Source organism: Macrotis lagotis, chromosome 7, assembly GCF_037893015.1.
Source record: "Macrotis lagotis isolate mMagLag1 chromosome 7, bilby.v1.9.chrom.fasta, whole genome shotgun sequence".
Lineage (NCBI taxonomy): Eukaryota > Metazoa > Chordata > Mammalia > Peramelemorphia > Peramelidae > Macrotis > Macrotis lagotis.
In genome coordinates, this window is record NC_133664.1 from 35738947 (window position 1) to 35760062 (window position 21116).

General features: G+C 38.8%; 1 protein-coding gene across 1 annotated transcript in view; it reads left to right on the plus strand.

The window, feature by feature from the left end:
- The first annotated feature begins 4154 nt into the window (after positions 1-4154).
- TBC1D5 (TBC1 domain family member 5) overlaps positions 4155-21116 on the plus strand; it is a 577752-nt gene continuing 560790 nt past the window's right edge. The window contains exon 1 of the mRNA XM_074195734.1: positions 4155-4264. The gene's annotated coding sequence lies outside the window, so the exon portion shown is untranslated. The remainder of the gene's footprint in view (positions 4265-21116) is intronic.

Below are 21116 nucleotides of genomic sequence, written 5' to 3' on the forward strand. Positions count from 1 at the left end.
AAGAATTTTACAACCCTGATAAATAATTGTCTGAGTCCTGAGAATGCACTAAAAGAAAAGATCAGACAAGTACTGAAAAGAGCAGACTTAATTTTCACCTTGGGCATTCTGCTGATTTTTATTATGTGTGGGGGCTAGGCTGGTGGCTGACTCAGCTTTGTAAAGGACTTATAAGGACACAGTTTTGAACCAAAATAAAAAGTTCTAAAAAATACAACCATGAATGGTATTATTATCTAAATAATCTATTTTATTATTGCCAAGAAAACACATGCTTGGGGAAATGTTTTAATAAAACAATATTCAGAAATATTAGACTATGTGAACTACTTATCATGAAGGTCCCACTGCTCCCTCTGATCTTCTATTTCTTTCTCCTACATTATGCACTTGAATTTTTTGCAGATATCACACACCAGCAGCTGATTTCTACTAACTAGGTGCTTAGAGAACTTTTCCTACTCATTGTTCCAAAATCCTGATGGCCCCTATGGGAGTGTTTCCCAGCACACTGGCACATGCTTAAAAAGTCTTGGCTTGGGCCATTGTACTCATTTCTCCTTAGTAATTTTTGTCCACTGGGTATTACCTAATGTTACATAAATCAATTCCTAATTAACTGTCTACAGTTACTTGCATTGAAGATTAGCCAGATGAGTAGCCACCTTCACTTGGGCCTTGGGATACCTTCTATCCTGGGCGTGAGCCATTGACTTTCCTTCATTTTCACCTATTGATGCCAGGGGAAAATGTAATTGGCTAAAGAATTCACGTTAAAGGCTGACTCTAATCCAAAAGAAATTTGGGGGATAAAAAAGGTTTAAGTTTTGATGTAGTATGTATAAACTATGAACCCTAATTATATATATATATATGTGTGTGTATATATATATATATGTATATATATATATATATATATATATTATAGCAGAAGCTAAGGGAAAGAAAGAGTAAATGCAGTTGGAAGTCACTGATCCTCTAAGGGGATGAGCATCAGCAATATCCACAACATAAGCTTCCAAGAGAGGAGGAACAGTAAGGAAAGGGATAGGGGCATGAGAGGTTACCTGGGGGGGATCAGGCCCCCCCAAAGTGGGATAGCTTCACTAGAAGAAAAGCAACTGAACTGAGTAGAGGGTGGGTTTTTTTAAGGAGGACATCCAACCGGTGGGAACAGGGTTTAGCTCTGGAATCAGAGATAAGGTTAAAGAGGGATATGTTGATAAGGGGCCGTAGTTCAAAGACATAACTCTTTCCCAATAGGGCAGGGATCCATTGTTTTGTTAATAGGGTTTCTGGGAGGGGCAAGGAACTTTACTAAAGGTTCACTGACCTCATCTTAACTTGAACAATGGGATGGAGATAGGGAAAGATAAATGGTTGATATTTAGGGAACAGATTAATTATTTTTTTGATATTTTTCTTTTGAAAGATTTTTTGAATTTTACGAATTCACCCCTATTCTTGCTTCTCTCCCCCCAGCCCCCACAGAAGGCAGCCTGTTAGCCTTTACATCATTCCCATAGTATACAATGAACTAAGTTGAATGTGATGAGAAATCATATCCTTAAGGAAGAAAAATAAAGTATAAGAGACAGCAAAATTATATAAAATAATGGGAACAGATTAATTATAAAAATATTTATCTGTCCCAGTATTTCTCCTTCTTCACTGATGAAATACATTCCAGTGGGTGACATTTTCTGGTCACCAACTGGGTTCTGATATATTTATTCTGCAGTCCCTTATTTATATCAACCAATAACTCAGTGTATTTCAGTAGCCCAATGTAGATAGAGGAAGATCATGAATCAGCAAGGAGTTGCCATGTGCCATCTGGGTCCACTGGCAAGATTTGGACTGGAGATGGCCCTGAATGCAGTGGGGTCTTTTTAAGCTAAGGTCTTCCCAGGGCACAGTTTGGGTTTTAGGCCCCAAATTACTCTGTCTCCCTAGGAATGGCCACAAGGGGTCTTATGCTAAGGCCATTTGGTCATTGTTTCCACCCTGATTAGCTCAGAGTGAATATAAATAGCAATTGTTTCTGTTTTGGCCAGAAACTCTGAAGGTTGAATTTTTTTGATTATGCAAAAGAGACTATTCTTTGCTTCGTTTTTTTTTCCTTACCACTGAGAAACTCTGAGGTCTTGCCCTTCCTGTTTTTCTTTCTTATTTTTTTGATCAAGTAAAAGTGGTCCTTCTTGCCTTCTTTCCTCCCTTACACTGATTGGATGTGGCCTCAGTCAAAATGTAACCCAGGAAAATTTATCTTAAAAAGCCAAAGTCTCCCACTGCATCCAGAGTCATCTCCAGATCCATATCTGGTCACTGGACTCAGATGGCTTCAGCAGAGAAAGTGAGGTTGGTGACTTTGCACTTAACTACTATTCACTTCACTTGCATGTTATGGCATCACCTCCCAGAAGTGGGAGTCTTTCTTTGAGAATGAAGGACAAACAACAACCAATACCGGTTTGCAAAAGAAATTGCCAAGTTAGCATTGGTTTTTTTCTCCTTGGGATGCTTGTTACTATCCTCCCCCCATCAAAAATAGCTCTTAGGAAAGAATTTGATTAATTTATTCACTTTAAGTTATAAATGATTATTAAGGCTTGACCAAGAGGACTTTATATTTATGCTTCAATATATGAAAGACTAAATTATGGAAGATCTTGGAGAAGCGTTGTGATTAAAAGCAATTCTTCATCCTGTGACTAATCTGACACCAGACCTAAACTACTCAGATCATATACTGGATGACAGACATCTAAGTCTTCCTTGGAATCATGTGCTAAAGCTTACACTGCAATGGCTCAGCCTTTGAGAACTTAGGGTGCTTCCTGTATGAAGGATTTTCATATTTTTTTTTTGCAAGGCAGTGGGGTTAACTGGCTTGCCCAAGACCACACAGCTAGGTCATTATTAAGTGTCTTGAGGCTGGATTTGAACTCAGGGACTCCTGACTCCAGGGCCAGTGCTGTATCTACTGAGCCACATATTTATTCGCCTATTTAAGGGAAGGGACTGAATCTTTAAGGGAAAAGTTTCACTCAGTCATGTAAAGATTAGAGAATCCAGATACTCTCAGGAAGATACTTTCACAGTACTAGCTGCCTATTTTACCAATAAGCCTACCAGGGTTTCAAAAGAACACTCATTGAGCCAGTTTCTTACCTAAAAGAAGGAAGCATAGTATCGTTGAATTTGGTTCTAAAGACCTGGAACCTAAGGCTCTGATTCTTACAGCTGTGTGGTCTTGATGTTGAATTTTTTTTTCTGTCCTGTCCTTTTGAGCCTATTCCTAATCTGTAAAATGAAGGAGATCGGGCTATTATGGGGTGGTTGTTTTCAGTGGTGCCTCTTTGTGACTCTATACGAGTGGTTTGCCATTTCCTTCTCCAGTTCATTTTACAAATGAGGAAACTGAGTCAATTGACTTGCTGGGGGTCCCATTTAATCCACGAAAGCGGGTCATTTCATTTGTCACCTTTCATCATCCTCAGACAGTCCTCTTTTTTGTGAGGCTCAAGATGGACCGCACCAGATGGGCCATCTTTTTTTTTTCTTTTGCGTGTACATTTTTTATTCATTTTAAACCTAAATACAAAAGAACGTTTCCCCGCACACGGCAGAACGGTTGAGTGTTCAACATAAAATATTTAATTTCCATTTCAAGAAGACATATTAGAGATGAGCTATACATTTTTTTCAAAGCTACCTGGTTTTTCTTTCGGAGTCCTTTTCCCGCCCCGCTCCTGCCTGTGGGAAGGCCGGACGGGGGGCTGGAGGGGCTGCGGGGACCCCCGGCCCGACGCCGCCTCGGGGCGGCCGCAAGGCCCGCGGCCTCCGAATTTCGGGCCCTCGCCGATCCCGGAAGCGCTGCGCGGGAAAGGCGCCATTCTCGCGGCGCGCATGCGTGCGGGCGGAGGGGGCGGGGCGGGCTCCCGACTGTCTCCGCCCCCTCCTCGCGCTGCCCCCGCCCCTGCCCCGGCCGTTCCGGGCGGAGCTGCGCACGCAGCCTCCGCGGCCGCTCGGGACGCGGGGGAAGCGCGGCGGGGCCGGGCGGGGCGGGCCGGGGGCGGGGCGCCGGCGTGGTCACGTGCCGCCGCGGCCACTTCCCTCCCCACCCCCCTCCTCCCTGTTCTCTTTCAGGTCGGGCCGGGCCGGGCGGGTTCCTCTGGCGCCCAGAGAGAGGAGGGGAGGAGGAGGAGGAGGAGGAGGAGGAGGAGGAGGATTAGCGGGGAGCGTGAGCGTCGCTGCCCAGGTAAAGCCACGGCCCGAGTCGCTGCAGGGGCCCCGCGCCCCCTCCCCGCTCGCCTCAGCCCCGCAACACAGTGAAAGTGGCCCCGCAGCCCGGCCTGGGCGCCCGTGCGTGGCTGACACGCCCCGCCGCTGCCCGGGCCTGCACCCACGCCCGAGGGAGGTCTGGGTGGGCCCGCAGGGGGTGGGCGCGAGGGCCGGGACGCGCGTGGACCCGCCTGGCTGACCCACTTAGCACGGGGGAGGGGGCGTCGCCCGGAGGAAGCCCCGCGGCCGGGGGGGAGGGGCTCCCGGGGCGCGGGGCCCCCGGCCCTCTGGGCCAGTTGAGGCAAGTTGGCATCCTCGGGCTTTCCTGGGTCCACAGTTCCCCCCGGGCCTTCGCTCTTGTTGGCACTTCCCGTTTTGAATTGAGGCGGTGTGGAGCCAGGGAGAAAACACAAGGTTTTGGAGCCGGGGCCCCGCTCCGACGCCACTTCCCCCGCCGGACCGGGCCATTGGCTCAGACTCCCCGGCCTCAGTTTCCCCTGCTGTAGCAGGGAAGGATGTCCGTAGAGGACACAGTTGCGTCCAGTCCGAGTGCTCAACCATCACCGCTTTCACGGCCAGGACACCTAGACACTTAGGCCGAGGACACAATGTATCTTCGAGGCGGAAGCAGCGCCCGGCCGCCAGCCGGTGGATGCAACACTGTAGCCAGCTCTCTTTGCAAGAGCTGAGTTCAAGTTGCCTCCGACCCTTGCAGCCTTTGGCCTTACCTAGAAAGCTAGAATGATCCATGTGGTACCTACATCATAGGACTGTCTGTGAGATGCGAGGAACAAAGAATGAAGTGTTGCGGCACGTAGAGTCAATGCAAAGCTTATGGAAAATGAACTTGTTTTACTGTATGAGCTTCATTAAAGGTCATTTCTAGCCTTAAATCTATGATTTTATTAATTTTCAAATGGCGCTAAAAGGCATCGTGTAGGAACACTCACATTAAGCTTACAACTAAATGCCAATCAAAACTAACACATTACATCTTAATTAAATAGTGTTGCTCTTCCTGCTTCCTTAGAAAGTTAGTATTTTTTGAGTGTATGTTACCAATATCTAGTATTTGCGCACCCATTAATAAGGGCTTAACATTTCCTTCCTTCCTTCCCTTCCTCTCTCTTCCCCTCCTTGCCTCCTCTCTTCATTTTCCTCCCTCCATTACCTCTGAGTTTTGGGCATCAAATCAAATAACATAAACTGAACTGAACAAACCTAAAAGTATTATGCAAATCTTAGCTTCTATTTTTATCAAAGTTAGAAGGTTAGAAAAAATTTGTAATTTTTTTTTTTTTGCAAGGCAATGGGGTTAAGTGGCATGTCTGAGGTCAGATTTTAACTGAGGTACTCCTGACTCCAGGGCCTGTGCTCTATCTACTTCACCACCTAGCTGCCCCTTAAAAAAACGGTAATTTTTGAAAGCTAGTTCTGTTTTTGTTTTCACAAGGCAATGGGGTTAAGTGACTTGGCCAAAGCCACACAGCTAAGTAACTATTAAGTTCTTCTACCTCCAGGGCTGGGTCTCTGTCCACTGTATCTCCTAGCTGCCCCTTGAAAGCTAGTTCTAAGAACTTTTTAAAATAATAATAATAATAAAAGCTAACCTATATCACTATATGCCAGGCACTTTTTATTTGATCTTTGCAGCAATCTTGGGAGGACAGTGCTATTATCCTCATTTTACCGATTGGAAACCGAGATAAACAAGTTAAGTGACTTGCCCAGGGTCACACAGTACTATGTCTGAAACTGGATTTGAAGTCTGGTCTTCTAGTTTATAGACCACACACTCTCTGTCCACTGTGCTCAATTATCATCACCCTTGGGACACCAAAAGGCATGAATAGGATAGGCTGTACAATTTTTGAAAGCAGTTTGCTACTGATTCCCAGATACCTTGAAGGATTTATGACATAGATATCCTTTTGGATATTCCTTATCTCATGTGATGATCATTTTTTTCTTCCCTTAATAACTATATAACTAAATTCTAATATGGAATACAAAAATGAGGAAATTGTGCTAAGAATTACAGTAAGGCTTGGAAACACCTTTGAACAAAGTTTGACTGCATTGGTTCTGATGGGGCTGATAAGTGGACTTGTAAATGTCTGGTCCTGAGGGGAGGAGTTCCATTGCCTGAACTGTTGAGCCTTATCACTTGGTAGAAGAGGTTGCCAGGCCTGTGCTTTTGACTGTCACAAGGTGGGAAATGTCTTGGGAGAAGGGAAAGATTGTACCTAATATGAGCAGAGAAGGCCATTTTTTTCAGATTTTATTTAAGGCAATGGGGTTAAGTGATTTGCCCAAGGTTATGTAGCTAGGCAATTATTAAGTGTCTGATATTGGATTTTAACATTCTTTGTTCTTTATATCTTACCGTTACTATATTATTAGGTTTTTTTCCTTAAAAATATTTTAATGTTAATTGCAAACAGTGTTTTTGAGTCACATTGTTTTTACAGTTTGCATAGAAGAGATAAAACAGGATGCTCTTGACAATTGAACTCTAGTATGGTTCAAAGTTATCAGAGTAAATTGTAACCTCATTTTATATGGTAATAAAGCAAAATGAGAGACTAGGAAGAGGAAGATTAACTATACTTTAAATTTAGAATTTGTCATTTTTCTACCCTCATTTCCTTCCCAAACAAAAAAAGAATGAAGAAATGAAATTACTCTTGGCATTTGTATTTAGTAGATATCTGAACAGTCAATAGAAATTTACAAAACTTTTTCCTGTTACTTTATTTTTTTAATGCTGCAGTGGGCAGCATTTTCCAGATCTTTTATCTCTTTTAGCAAGTACTTTATTCCTTTAGTCACCACCCTAATAAGTTTTTACAATTAAATGAAATTCATCTTACAAAATGTCAACATAGCATATATTCTCTGGCCATTCACTTCCATTTATTTGAATTGTCATAGTCAGTATTTTAATAATTGAAAATTTTTTTATTTTCTAAAAAATAATTTTACCCAGTTTATTGTGTACCAGATTATCAATGATTGTCAAATTAAGGGAAAAAAGACTACCAAAATATTTTTAATTTTTTTCTTACTACTTTTCTCTTTCATTTATCTAGTTATTTTTTTAAAAACTGGAGAAGCTCGACAACAGCAACAATAAGTAATAGATGTTAAGTTTTTTGAGGACAGAACTTAACACATCAAAATTGCATTTCTCTCACCAGCCAGCACAGTGCTTTATACGTAATAGGTATTGCCAAAATGTCTTTTGAAAAGGTCTTTCAGATATTAAACATATATATATGTATAAAATTTATTTTTTATTGTTTAAAAAATTTAAGAACATTGCAATCAGAATTTTCTGCAGTTCAAGGTTTTTTTAGGGCACATCAAAGGTTCTTTGAAAAAATTTTACTTTTTCAGTTCAGCTCATCACATCTCTCAAAACATGTTGGCCATCAATATGACATTAATCTGAGGACTCAAGTATATAAATATCAACAAGACAAATACTTTGTTTTTTTCACAACACCTTTTCATGTTCTATCGGAATCTCAAATTCAATTTGTTCAAAGAGGAATTCATTTCTTCTTTGCTAAATTTGCTGTTCCTCCAGACTTACCTATTTCTGTTGAGGCCACTACGTTGTTCTAGTATGCCCAAATATCATTTTCCTAGACACTCCTTCACCTTTTCTCCTTTCCCCCAGTTGCCCAATCTTGCCAGTTTTTTTTTCATTTCTGTAATATATCCTTTATAAAACTACCAAAACATAGATCTGACTGCTCCCTTTTTGCAGTTCCCTTTTCCAACTGGATAAAATTTAGTCTTCTCATCTAAAATTCAGTCTTCTCATTTTAACATTTAAAGCCCTTCATGGTCTGACTTCACCTTACTGACCTAGACTTATTTCACATTAGTTGCTGTCATATATTCTGTGTTCCACCTGAACTGGCCTGCATGTTGTTTCCTGACCTTATCATTCCATTTCCTGCCTCCTTCAGTCTATCCTTCATGCCTAGCATGTCCCCCTTTCTCACTTCTCTCTTTTATAATCTTTAGCTTCCTTTCAAGGCTCAGTTTGGGTACCAGGTGATCCCAGGTAAAACCTTTTCTGTTAGTTATTTTTGTTCAAATGATAGTTGAAAGAAGCAAAATAGTTTATGAGTAGATAGTATACTTTGTTTTTTTGTTTTCTAACAGATGACTGTGGCTATTCACAATGAGATGTGGCAATCAAGTGTTTGGTATTATTAATGAAAACAGTTAAATGAAGACCAAAGCAGACCTCGAAGCTGTAAAGCAATTAACTGAGTTTTGAATATGCTCTATTTCTTGAACTGTTTAACAATGTTAATAAAAGTTAGAAAGACTGGATGGATGGTGGTATGTTGTAGTGTTAAAGCTCTGGATATAAAGTCAGAGGACTTAAGGTTAAATTCTGTGCTGTTTGCTACCTGTGTGACCTTTAACAAGTGAACTTGGCCTTCTGTTTCCTCCTTTGATAAATGAGAGGAGGGCAGAATTGAATCTAGTTGCTCTCTAAGGATATAACTCTTGTTTCCCTGACCTCTTTGTTGAGGATGCAATGAGGGAGATTTTTACCTGGGAATGCATTCTCTGATCAGTCTTTTATGACTCTTGATTCTGTCAATGCCCAGGTTTGAAACTATTTTTTTCTTAAAAAAAAAACACCTTTGGTAACCAGAAAATTTAACCATGCTCCTGAGGTTTTAAAAATATTTGTTGCTTACAAATATCTGGTGGACCAAAAATATATATAGTTTTTAATGAAGGGTTCTTTTTTTTTTTTATAATTTTAGTGAAAGATAATTTCATAAAAGTTGTATTATCTGTGGATGACAATTTATCCTGAAAAAACAGAGTCAATATCTGGTAATAATTTAATCACTTTATGTCTGCCAAATGAAAGATGATTCCCTATAGAAGATGAGGTCCTCCACATGCTCTTGTTTGTAGATGACATTGTGCTAATCACATTAGACCCTGGGACATTGCAGAGACTGCCAAATGAGATTTGTAGTCACTCAAAAGAGAAAAAAATCAAGAAGATGAAGAATGTCTTTTGTTCAGTTGGATGGACAACCCACAGAGATGTTTCATTAGTACTTATAACTTGGAGAGACTTTATGGATGGACAAATAACTATACCTAGAATTAAATTGAAGGAGGAGGATGATCTGAGTTGCTTTTAGGAAATTGTGCAGTATTTTAATGACACCAAATTTCTCTCTGAAACAAAAGCCCATTTTTCAACCTTAATTATCTCCTAGTGATACTCTATGGCAATGAGAGTCATATAAATCTCCAAAGATTTAATACTGTGCATCACTCAGAAGACTTTGGAGAAGTGCATTATGAGCATAAGTAAACCAGTATATTAACCAGTGAATATTTTTTGTTAAATTAAGTTTTATCTTTTATTTCAACAAAATTGAACTTCTTTCCCTTTCTCCTTGAAAAAGAAAAACAAAACCTTATAACAGTTACGCAAAATAAATTCCTGTTTATACACTGCTCCCTAATATATATGTATATTATACTCTAAGAAATGATTTTTTTTTGTCTTATTAATAGCCATTTACTATTGGGAAGATCCAGGATTTTTTCCCTTCCTATTTCTGCATTCTGTACTAGATCAAATTAACTTGAAGAATAAAACAGATTATGAGATTAAATTTAATAGGTTCTCTTCAATCTTATTTAGACCCCTACCCAACTGTGAAAGTTTAGATCTGATCAAAAGGTAAAGAGATTTTCATCTAGGTGAAATCTGGCCTTTATGTTCCAGTCAATCTGAAGGAGGTGATGATCTTTGTCCTTCCCAAAGACAATCATAACATCAGGAAGGTGATGCCACATCAAGCAAGTGCATTGGATATGGGGGCCAGAGGAGGCTGTGCTAAGCTACCAGCCCCACTTTCTCCTGAGGAGCCATCTGAGTCCAGTGGCCACATATGGATCAGGATGATTGGAGATGACCCTGACCCAGAGTCACATAGTTATAATGTTAAGTGTCTGAGGTCACATTTGAACTCAGGTCTTCCTGACTCCAGGGTTGGTGCTCTATCCACTATACTACCAAACTGCTGAAGGAGGTAGGCCCCTTTTGTCTAGATTGCCCTTGGCAGGGGTGGTCTTGAGTAGTCGGAATCAAGGTCCTCAAATCCCTCATTAGAATGCCGCCTCATTATAATATTAATTCTCTCATTGTTAACCAGTCTGGTTGATTGTTTTGTGTTTGGAATACCCATTCTTCCAAGGGCATATGAGGGTCAAGAAGCCTCCATGATAGATTTTTTTTTTTTAGGTTTTTGCAAGGCAAATAGGGTTAAGTGGCTTGCCCAAGGCCACACAGCTAGGTAATTATTAAGTGTCTGAGACCAGATTTGAACCCAGGTACTCCTGATTCCAAGGCAGGTGCTTTATCCACTAAGCCACCTAGCTGCCCCCATGATAGATTTTTTTAAAAAAATTATTTAAGGCAATGGGGTTAAGTGATTTGCCCAAGGTCACACAGCTAGGCAATTATTAAGTGTCTAAGGCTGGATTAGAACTCAGGTCCTCCTGACTCTACAGCTGGTACTCTATCCACTGCATCCCCATGACTGAGCTTTGATTCATGAGAAGACAGCCAAAATGACCATTCTTTTATTAATTACTCACTAGTCATAGTTAATGAAATGATTAATTATCCAGAAATTTTGTTTCTTTAACTTCATGCAGCTCAACTATTGAGACCATCACCTCTATGTCAGTAGGAAGCATATTTCGTCTTGAGTATTCTGGAATCATGGTTGGACATTTCATTGATCAGAGTTCTTAAGTCTTTCATAGTTGTGAAATGTGCAGCCCTCGAAATCATTTGTTCTGGAGCTGCCATGGAAATTGCAGATGGGACTTGAAATTCAATAAATATAGGAGCTTTTTAGGGATGAATAAATTAAATGTTTGATCAAACAGACTAATTTTTAAGTTGATAATTTTGTATGACCTGTGAATGATATTATGAATATAAAAATGACTCTTGGCAGGAAAAAAGGTATTCTATCCTTGACTTAAATGGATCTGTGTTCTCATCAGTTTGAGAATTCATTCCTTGAGTGTAAATTGTAACCCATTTATGACTGCCTATCCATTGTAATCCTCATCCCTGCCTTCCCCTAAGTTTGTCACAGGGAGTGCTGGAAGATCTTCCTCACTTTCTCCTGAAATTGTAAGGTACCTGTAGAGTACCCTTGGTACCATTTATACCAACCAATGTCTATTTACCATTCACTGCCTTTATTATTCAAATGAACCTTTTTTTACCCTAATTCTTCAAAGTTCCTTGCTGGTTATATGTTGCAGCCTGTTCACAATTACCTTCTGTCTTTTTGTTGCCCTTTGTGTAATATTCATTTTTAATTCTTTGGAATCCATTGTTTCTCACATTTTGCTGCATATAATGTCTAGTAGAATGATGGTAGAGTAGTTTTGGTGGTGCAATGGATAAAAAGTAAGACCTGAAGTCTAGAAGATTCGTTTTCCTTAGAATCCAGCCTCAGACATTTATTAGCTAAGTGACCCTGGGTAAATCCACTTAACTTGAGGAAAATCACTATTTGTTTCAGTTTCTCATCTGTAAAATGAACTGGAAAAGGAAATGGCAAACCACTCTAGTATTTTTTCCAATATATCCTTAAATGACTGATACAAATGAATGGCAACTTCAACAGGAATAACAAAAGTAATGGTATTAAAAAGATAGGCCCTTGGTTTTATGGAAACCTAGAGACCTTAAGGAAGCTTTGCAGTTTCCTGAGTGCATTCTAATTTGTTCTTCCTCTCATGTTTAAATCTGTTCTCAACTTTGATGTACCATCAGTATAGTTTATCTCAGATATATATTCTGGTGGACAGATTCTATAATCTATCCCAATGCATTTGGTAATCTGGACAGTAGATATAGTTCAGACATTAGGTCTTTCCTGTGAAACCTACAGAGAATACTAATACCATGCCAGGAAACTGAATCGCTTCTATTTGAATTGTTTTAGGAAGATACTGAAGTTGATCTGACAAAATAAGGTATCAAACACTGAGGTCTAAATCACCAAGTGTTCACATTTGTTGCCTTCTTTGATGTAGGCATGCCACTCTGGGTGGTCTTTTGCCAGTGTTTTCCATTTCACACTATCAATTCCAAAGTTTTGAATGAGCCAAATATATGAATGGAAGACTAATGAAAAGGTGCCCATAAAAGGTGATATTTTGCTCTTTATTTTATCATTGTCAGCAAACAGTAAGCCTGGTGTGATCTTCTAGTCTCTTTCCATTTTGAATTGGTTAAGACATGTTACATGTCTTGTCTCATCATGACCTGGAGGTGATCCTTGTTTATCAGAGGCTAAAAACATAAGCTCCAGCTTAGGTTCTACCATACCAGAAAGACTTTGCAATATACTTTTGGAACAGATTTAGATTGTTTTTAACAGTCACATAACAGTTGTTATGGAGAGGTGTATCACCAGGGGCTAATTCCTGGTGCAGTAGATATAGTACTGGGCCTAGAGTTGGGAAAATCTTAGTTCAAATTTGGTTTCAGATGTTGGTCAAAGTAACTTATCCCTGTTTGTCTTAGGTATCTTTGCCAAGAAAGTTCCATGGACTTTTGTCTGTGTTAACATTGAGTTAGAGCTGTTTGAATGACTGAAAAAAACAAGACAAAGCCACATAACAGGGACAGTGATGATAATGATGAGGATGAGGATGAGGAAGAATTTGGAAGTTTTGGAGTAAGACTTTTCCAAAACAGATCAGCACAAATTCTTAAACTCTGGCAGATCTTTGTTATACCTTTATCAATAATAATGCAGTTGTGAGTTGAAATAGATTAAAAGCTTGAAGTGATAACAGGAAAAAGATGATGGTATTTTGGAAGAATGAGAATGATACTTGGGAGACCTTTGAACCAATAATTAATTTTGTAAAAAGATAACTTTGTTATACTACCTATTAATAAATTTTTATGCTTTTGTTAAGTATTCACAATATTTTATTGCTAGTGGGATTCAAAGAACATAGTCTCTAATCCCAAGGAATTTATATTCTACTGAGGAGGATGTAATTTATTCAAAGATAATACTGTATCTACAGAATAAATGCCTCATGATTATGAGGGTATTGATTTTCAACTAGAGGGAGTTGGAAAAATCTTCTTGAAGGAGCTGAACTTGAGTTGAGCCTTAAAAAGAGAGAGAGGGGGAAAACATTTCAGGCTTGGGTGACCACTTAAGCAAAGACCAGAGACTAGAGATGGAATTTCATATATAGTTAGGAGCAGATGCATCATTATCATTGGGGCATGGAATTCAAAACTTGGGGAGTGGGAGAATGATCAGTCTAGAAGATAGGCTGAGGCCATACTGTGAAAACTTTCATTGTTTATTATATGCTTAGGAGTATGAATTGGCATCAAAACAAGTCAGTGTTGACTATTATTTCCAGAAGGTTTTGAGGTTGTTTTGTGTCCTGAATTGTTGGGAGGAACTTGAAGATCTTTCAGGTCCCAGATACATTTGAATAAATTTCAGGCTATGAAGCACCATGGCCCCTTGTCCCACTATTTCACATTTATAGCTATCCTTCAGTATAAATAATTTATGTTTTTGAGAATTCAACAGAGGGCTAAAATATGTTTAGTTCAAAAGGCAGGGAAATATATCCTTTTTTAGTAAAAAATCATTGTAAAAAAAGTTGAAAGTTGCAGGCGTTTTTATGGTTGTTACATAGTTTTAAATGTCAGGGTATAAACTGTTCTAGTTAGAATTAGATATATGAATTGATATTTAATCATATAAAGATTTTTCTTTTACATTTGATGCTATCAGCACACAAATATTATAAGAAGTGAGGTAGAGAGTTTAGATTGCTGAAGTATCTCACACAGCTTTTGAATTGGTTTCCAGTTCATCATTTTTCGGACAGACTTATAGAAGGAAAATTGCGTAGAATGACTACTTAGATCTTATTAAAAATGATTGCAATTTTACTTTATGTTTTAAAATTATAGTAATGTTATAAAAATGATATAATGAAGATCTTTCAGAGCTTTTTGGGTCCTCAATTTATTTTATTTTTAGTGTATTGATAGAGAACTATGTTATATTTGTCGCTTTTCAGTTTTCAGGTTACATAGACTGCTGAAAACAAATCAAGCATGTCTTGTCTTTCAGGAAGCATAGGGATCTTAAATCAAATACTTTGAAAAATGATTGGGGTAAAAATAGTGACACTTAACTGTATCTAAATACACACAAAAAAGCCTCCTATTAGAAATCTTAAATGTTTTAATCTTCTTGATTTACTTTAGACAGTCATGTGATGAGAAAATTGAGCTGCAGCAAATTTTTGTGTAGTTAGATCATGTGGTATTGGTATTCATGTAGTGCTGCTTTTGATCCTGAAGGTAATCCCTCATAATCACAAACTTTAAAGAACATTAAGATTACATTTTCTTAGTTGATGTATTTTGCATTAGTAAAAATACATAGGATTAGAAAATACACCATATAAGACTCATGTAGACATCATTCTAGCTTGTTTATATTTGACTTTGTGTTAAATAGTTGGGGCTTTAGATGTTTACAGGCCATAGGCTAGTCATTTTTAAAATAGTAGTTATGTTGTATGTAAAATTATAGGTTAAATTTGAATGACTCTCTATTTTATGCCCTTTATTTCCTCTACTTTTTTATTTTGAAAATGAGTGTTGTTTTATATGAGCATCTAGGTGAATAAAAAGGCAATGCTCATAGGAATAGAAATTATTCCTGTTGTTTGCTTAGCAGAGTCTTTTTGCATGTCTCTTTAATACTGTAGTTTGCCAGAGGCTTTTTGAACTGCTAGAGAGATTTTAGGTGTAATCTTATCTTCCTGTTCTAAAGATACTTGTCCCTGTTAAGAAATCCTCTCTGTCAGAGAGAAACCAGGAACTCAGAAAAGGGAGGGTCTAGGTTTGCTTTTGAATGATAAATTGACATCCCCCCCCATTTTGTTGATATTACTTGTATAATAGTTTTGTTAAGGTTTATGAGAGTATGAAATCAAAATCAAGTTATTCTGAATTTTAAGTCTAGTAAAACTGGTAGACCTAGTTTCTTCTTGTTAGTTTATATTTCTGTATATTACCCAGTGCTCCATGGTTAATAAACTTGCTTTCATTTTAGCCTTTTCCTTTCACATTTATGCTTTCACTTCTATTCCCAACTCAGTATTGGAGACAGGGGATTTAGAAGATTTCTTGTTCCCCTTTTCCACTTCCAATTTTCTCTCCTACCTCCATCACTTTAAGAACTTCTCCACCTTTGGGGTTCACTTACTGTATTTCCCCATGTATAAAACACACCCTTTTCCAAAAGTTAGGGGCTCTAAAAACTGGGAGTGTCTTATACAGTGGTTGTACATTTTTTTATTTGCATTTCCTACTTTTTCTCCCTTGTTGTCTTTGTGGTCATTGTTTCACATTTATTACTGGTATATTAGATGACGTTTTGCCATGTTCTGCCCAGAAATGGCTCAGAAAAGATTTTCATCCTGTGCTGAATTCAAATTCAGAATAATCCAGCTGGCAAAAGTGAATGGAAATCATGCTACCTCCAACTGAGAAAACAATCCCAGACTAGCTAGGGGAAGAAAAAACCCTACTGAAAACCTTCCAGCCAAAGAAGACCATGAGAAACCAGGCAGCCAAATAGCCTGAGTTCGAGAGGGAATTGAAGAGATGGATTGAAGAACAAAGGACCATTGGAATTCCTGTGTGCACCAAGATGGCTCTGCAGGAGCCAAGAAGAATTGCTGATGAAAAAGAAGTGACTGCTTTCCAAGCAGGACACAGTTGGGGCTTCAGGTTCATGAAACAGAATGGACTAAGCATGCATCCATGCACCAGACTTGCCCAGGGAGTGTTTGGGTCAAACCATAGACCAGAGCATAGACAGGAGAGCAGTCAAAGCCTCTCCTAAGATACACAGATGAGAACTTGCTAATGGATGGGAGCTTTGACAGTGATAAGGAGTTGTATGAATTTTATGATGAATAAAACTTGAGTTCAATATCTTTATGTAATTCAATTTTTCAAATTTTGGGCCCCCAAATTAAGGTGTGTCTTATACATGGGGAAATATGGTAGTTCAAAATTACCCAACTAAAGAATCTGGTAACTTTTTTCCTGATTCCAGGATACTCTTCTTGTTTTTCTCACAGTCTTTCTCTTCTTCCCAACTCCTTCCTCATAAATAGGGATAGACACTTCCTCAAACATCTTAAATTTCTGGGTTTATTTTTGTTTTTTGGTTTTTTTTTTTTAGGTTTTTGTAAGGCAGTGGGATAAAGTGGCTTGCCCAAGGCCACACAGCTAGATAATTATTAAGTGTCTGAGGCCAGATTTGAATTCCGGTACTCCTGACTCCAGGGTCGGTGTTCTATCCACTGTGCCACCTAGCCGCCCCAAATTTCTGGTTTTTCAACAAAATCATTTCTCTTGATTTACTCTTCCTCCCCCACCTTAACTCCACATAGAGATGGTCACCCTTGATCTTGCCTTCATTCACAGTTCTCCTTCCACATTTGTGAACTCTGAAATTCCCTTACTTTGTCACAGTGTGTTGTCATTCTATATCTTTATCTACCTTGAAGCTCCAGACCCTAGTTGCAGTGAACTTGAATCCCTCCAGTCTTCAGTTCTTTTCCTGACCTGATTATACTTTTCCTACCTTCCCAGTATTGACTTCTTGATGAACCTCACTCTGTAGTGTCTTTTTTCCTCATTCCCTCATCCTACTGCTAATCAGCCTTAGCCTTGCATCACTTCCATCATCTTTCACCTTCTTTCCTACTCACATGCTGCTAAATAAAATTAGAGAAAGTTACAGAACTGTGCAGACTGTATCTACTACAAATTTATTTGACTTAATCTCAACTCTGGCAAGGTTGTCCTTTACACTCCCAAAATGACTCTCTCTTCTAGTCATTGAAATAACTCTTCCAAATCTTTTTCAATCTTTCTGAAACCTCCCAATTCTTCTCCCCACCCCACCCCCTTCTTTCTCAGCAGAGGACCTTGTCTTATTTCACTGAAAAAATTAAGGTCTTTTACAATGATGGGCTTCTCTTTTATCCTCTCCATTTCATATCCCCTAGATGCCTTCCTTCACATTCTCCTTCACTCCTGTCTCAAATGAAGAGGTAGTCCTGCTCTGCATCCACACATGGTCCCTTCCATCCTGTTATCTCAAGCAGATTGCCCCCATCATTCCTACCCTCTCACTTTTGTCTCTTCAGTCATTCATCTTCACCTCTCTGTAGCCTTTGACCCTGTTGATTACCCTCTTCTCTATATTCTCACTATTCTGTTCTCCCTTGGTTCTCTTCCTCCTGTTGGTCCACTCCTTATTCTTCTTTTCAGGCTCTTCATCTGTCATATGGCCTAAGACTCACCTTCATTCTTAGCTTTGCCTATGAAATCTGGCTGCAGACCACATTTGACTGTTGACCTTGGTTTGCTGACCCCTGACTTGGATCATGTCCACTGATGGAGTAGTCACCGTTGCTCTGGACAGCCTTTTTTCATACTATTTGGCTCAGTGATATTATCGATTCTATGATTCCCAATTCTATTTATGCAGTTCTAACCTCTCCTAACTTCAGCATATTTCCCCAAGTCCCTATTGAACATCTTGAACTAGAGGTTTTGTAGATGAATTCATCATCTTTTCCCTCCAAGCTCATCCTCTCTGTTACTGTTTAGTATAGTTATTTCTTCTTCCTCCTTTCACTTCTCCATCCTCTTCTTGGTATTCTCACTGAGTCACAGTTTCCTTCATTCACATTTAAGGACACTACCTTCATGTCAGTTCCCTTTAATGAGGCCAAAGAAGTGGAAACTATGTGTACAACTGACCATCATTATATCATTGGGAATTAAATCTTTCTCATTCAGAAGACTGGAGAAACTCAGGTGTGTGGGAGAGTATCAGTTGTGGGATTCAGCTGTGCTGTCTGGTCAATTACAGAATTGCTAAGTAAAAAAGTGAGAGACTGAGCTCCTGTGTGTGTTTGTGTGTATGTGGGGGGGGAGTGTAGTATGTGCATGTGTTCACACAACCCCCTTTCCTGTGCTTTTCCACTCTTTTTTTTCCCCCCACTAATCCTGTATATGACTTTTTATAAATATTTATTTGTCTTTCCCTTTAGATAGTGAGTTTCTTGAGGGTAAGGTCTGTTTTTTAAAATCCTTTTGTGGAATCCCTAGCACTTAGGGACAGGGCTGGTACAGAATAAGAACTTAATAAGTGTTTATTGACTTAATGACTATTGGACTGAATCAAGTACACATAAAAGGAATAGTATTAGAGTTAACAATTTTTAAAGCATTAAAGGATCAATTTTTAAGATACTTAAAATGGTTTGTCAAAATAATGAACACTATTCTGATTAAAAAAAAGTAATCAAGAGTACTAAATGTCTACCATGGGATCATAGATAGGAGTGTCATCAATTTAGAGTTCAGTCCCTTCATATTACAGAAGAGGAAAATGAGACACAGTGAGAGGTTAAGTGATACAACCAGAGTCAATAAAGTAATGTGTCCAAAGTAGTTGAACTCAGGTTTCCCCTGACTCTTAAGTCTAGCACTTTACCCACTGGGTCACCTAAATATATCTCTTTTCTCATTGTCATAACATTTTTAAGAGTGATTTACACATGCATCAGGAGTATCTTTTATGAAAATATTTGCAAGGAACAAGTAAGTTTTCATAAAAGACATCTTTATAGCATATAATTGTCGAAATCTAGGAAGTTATAAAATTATGTGAATTGGACTCACTTTAAATTCATGTTAACTAATATTAATGAACTTATCAAATATAGATACTTGTCAAAATTATTTTATTCTTCCATAATTGATTCAGTCATGCCATCCGTTTACAGTGGCTATAAACTTCTTTCTCTCTAATCCCCTAATGCTCTCTCTTTATAAGGGGATCTTATCAGATGACTGCTTCGTAAACTTCAGTAGGAAAATTAGGACCAGTTGTTATATACACATTTCCTCTATACTGTACCTCAAAAATCTTCCTACATCATTACTTGATCCTTTCTTTCTTTACCAAAATCTATGAGGATGATATGGCCATTCTCTTTGTCCCATCTTGTAATTTCAAGCCTATCTGGTTGATTCTTTGAAAACTTGCCCCAGTAATCTCTCTTCTTCATCCTCTATCTTTCCCCTCTTCCCACCCACTTCACTTTTTTCTTACTGACTCCTCTATCACTGCTTCAAGACATAGTGGGCTTCCTTATTCTTAGGAGCCCTACTGCATGTGATGCTTCCTCCTCTCTCTACTTGACTTTATCCCCTAATAGAATGGATGAATGAGAATCGTTTGTTCCAATGACCATGAAGATGACTGAAGCAGGTACTATGGAATGATTAGTTCTTGGTTGAACATAGAAGACACCAAGGTCACCTAGTGCATCTCTCATCCTCCTTCATGCATTTGTACAAACTTGTCCTCATGTTTTGAAGGTACTCATTCCTCATTTCATGTCTCAAAATCCTTACCTTCCTTTAAGGCACAACTCAGGTGTGCTTTAAGTCTTACTTGTTACTGCTAATTAATTTATTATCTACATAAAAGTCAAGTCTAAGTTCCTTGAGACAGCAGAAGATTGTTGGACCAACTGGCCCCCTAATCCATGGATGGACAGAGCCAAACAGAGCAGGTTTGAGTCAAGAGAGTTAGGAATCAAACAGAAGTTTAATTCAAAGTGAGACAAGGGTCTTCCAAGAAAGAACATCCCCTGGTCGGGGGATATCAATACTTATACCAATGACTGCACACTGACAATGAGGTGTGACAGCAGCAATGAGTCAAGTGGGATTCCCAGCACAGCTTCAGGACTGGAATATTGACACCTGTTGCTGGTCAAAGCAATACACTGATGAACAGGGTGAACCCAAAGGATTGTTGTTCTGCCAAGCTCAGGTTACAGCCTGCTTGCTGGGCCATAACTCTGGAAAACAGAATATCTCCTAATATCTTGACATTAGTATCTACAAGTGTCTTGAACATTGTAGTCATTTAACAAATGTTTGTGATCTTATTGTGATTATTCAGTTTAAAAAAGCATTCAACCCAAAGAAAAATGCAGCCTGAAGAACATGCAAGGTTCCTTGAATCAACCCATGTGATAACTTCAATGATCCTATATCAAGATTAAGTGAGGCATAAAATAGGAAAATGTATGTTTGTCAGAGGTAATTGCCTCTGTCATGTAAGATGTCTTTTGCAGACTCTTTAAGTTGAAAGATTCCTGTATAAGGTGAAACCTTTCAGTTGTGTCTGCCAAGATACTATCTTGTTTGGATTATGTCTTAAGAGTCCTAGAGTGTCTTCCTTGATAAGATTCATGACTATTCCAAAGAGATTAATCCATGTAGGAAAAAAAACACATGGGTTTGTGGTGAAAGCTGACTGTTGAACAGTGATAGCTAACATAAAGACATTGTTTATTGGTTTAAATTTGATCATCAAAAGAAACTTGTGAGATGTCATTATTATTCTTATTTTATAAATGAGAAAACTGAGACGGAGAGAGGTTAACCAATTATCCAGGAATCATACATTTCTAAATGTCTCATGAAGGGTTAAAACCTTGGGTCTTTCTGACTCCAGGTCCTACAGTTTAGTCCCTGTACTCTCTGGCTGCTTAGACTATGACTTGCTGCTGGTTGGGATGTCTAATGACATAGTCCACTTGGATAAACCTGGTAGAGGTCTTGAACA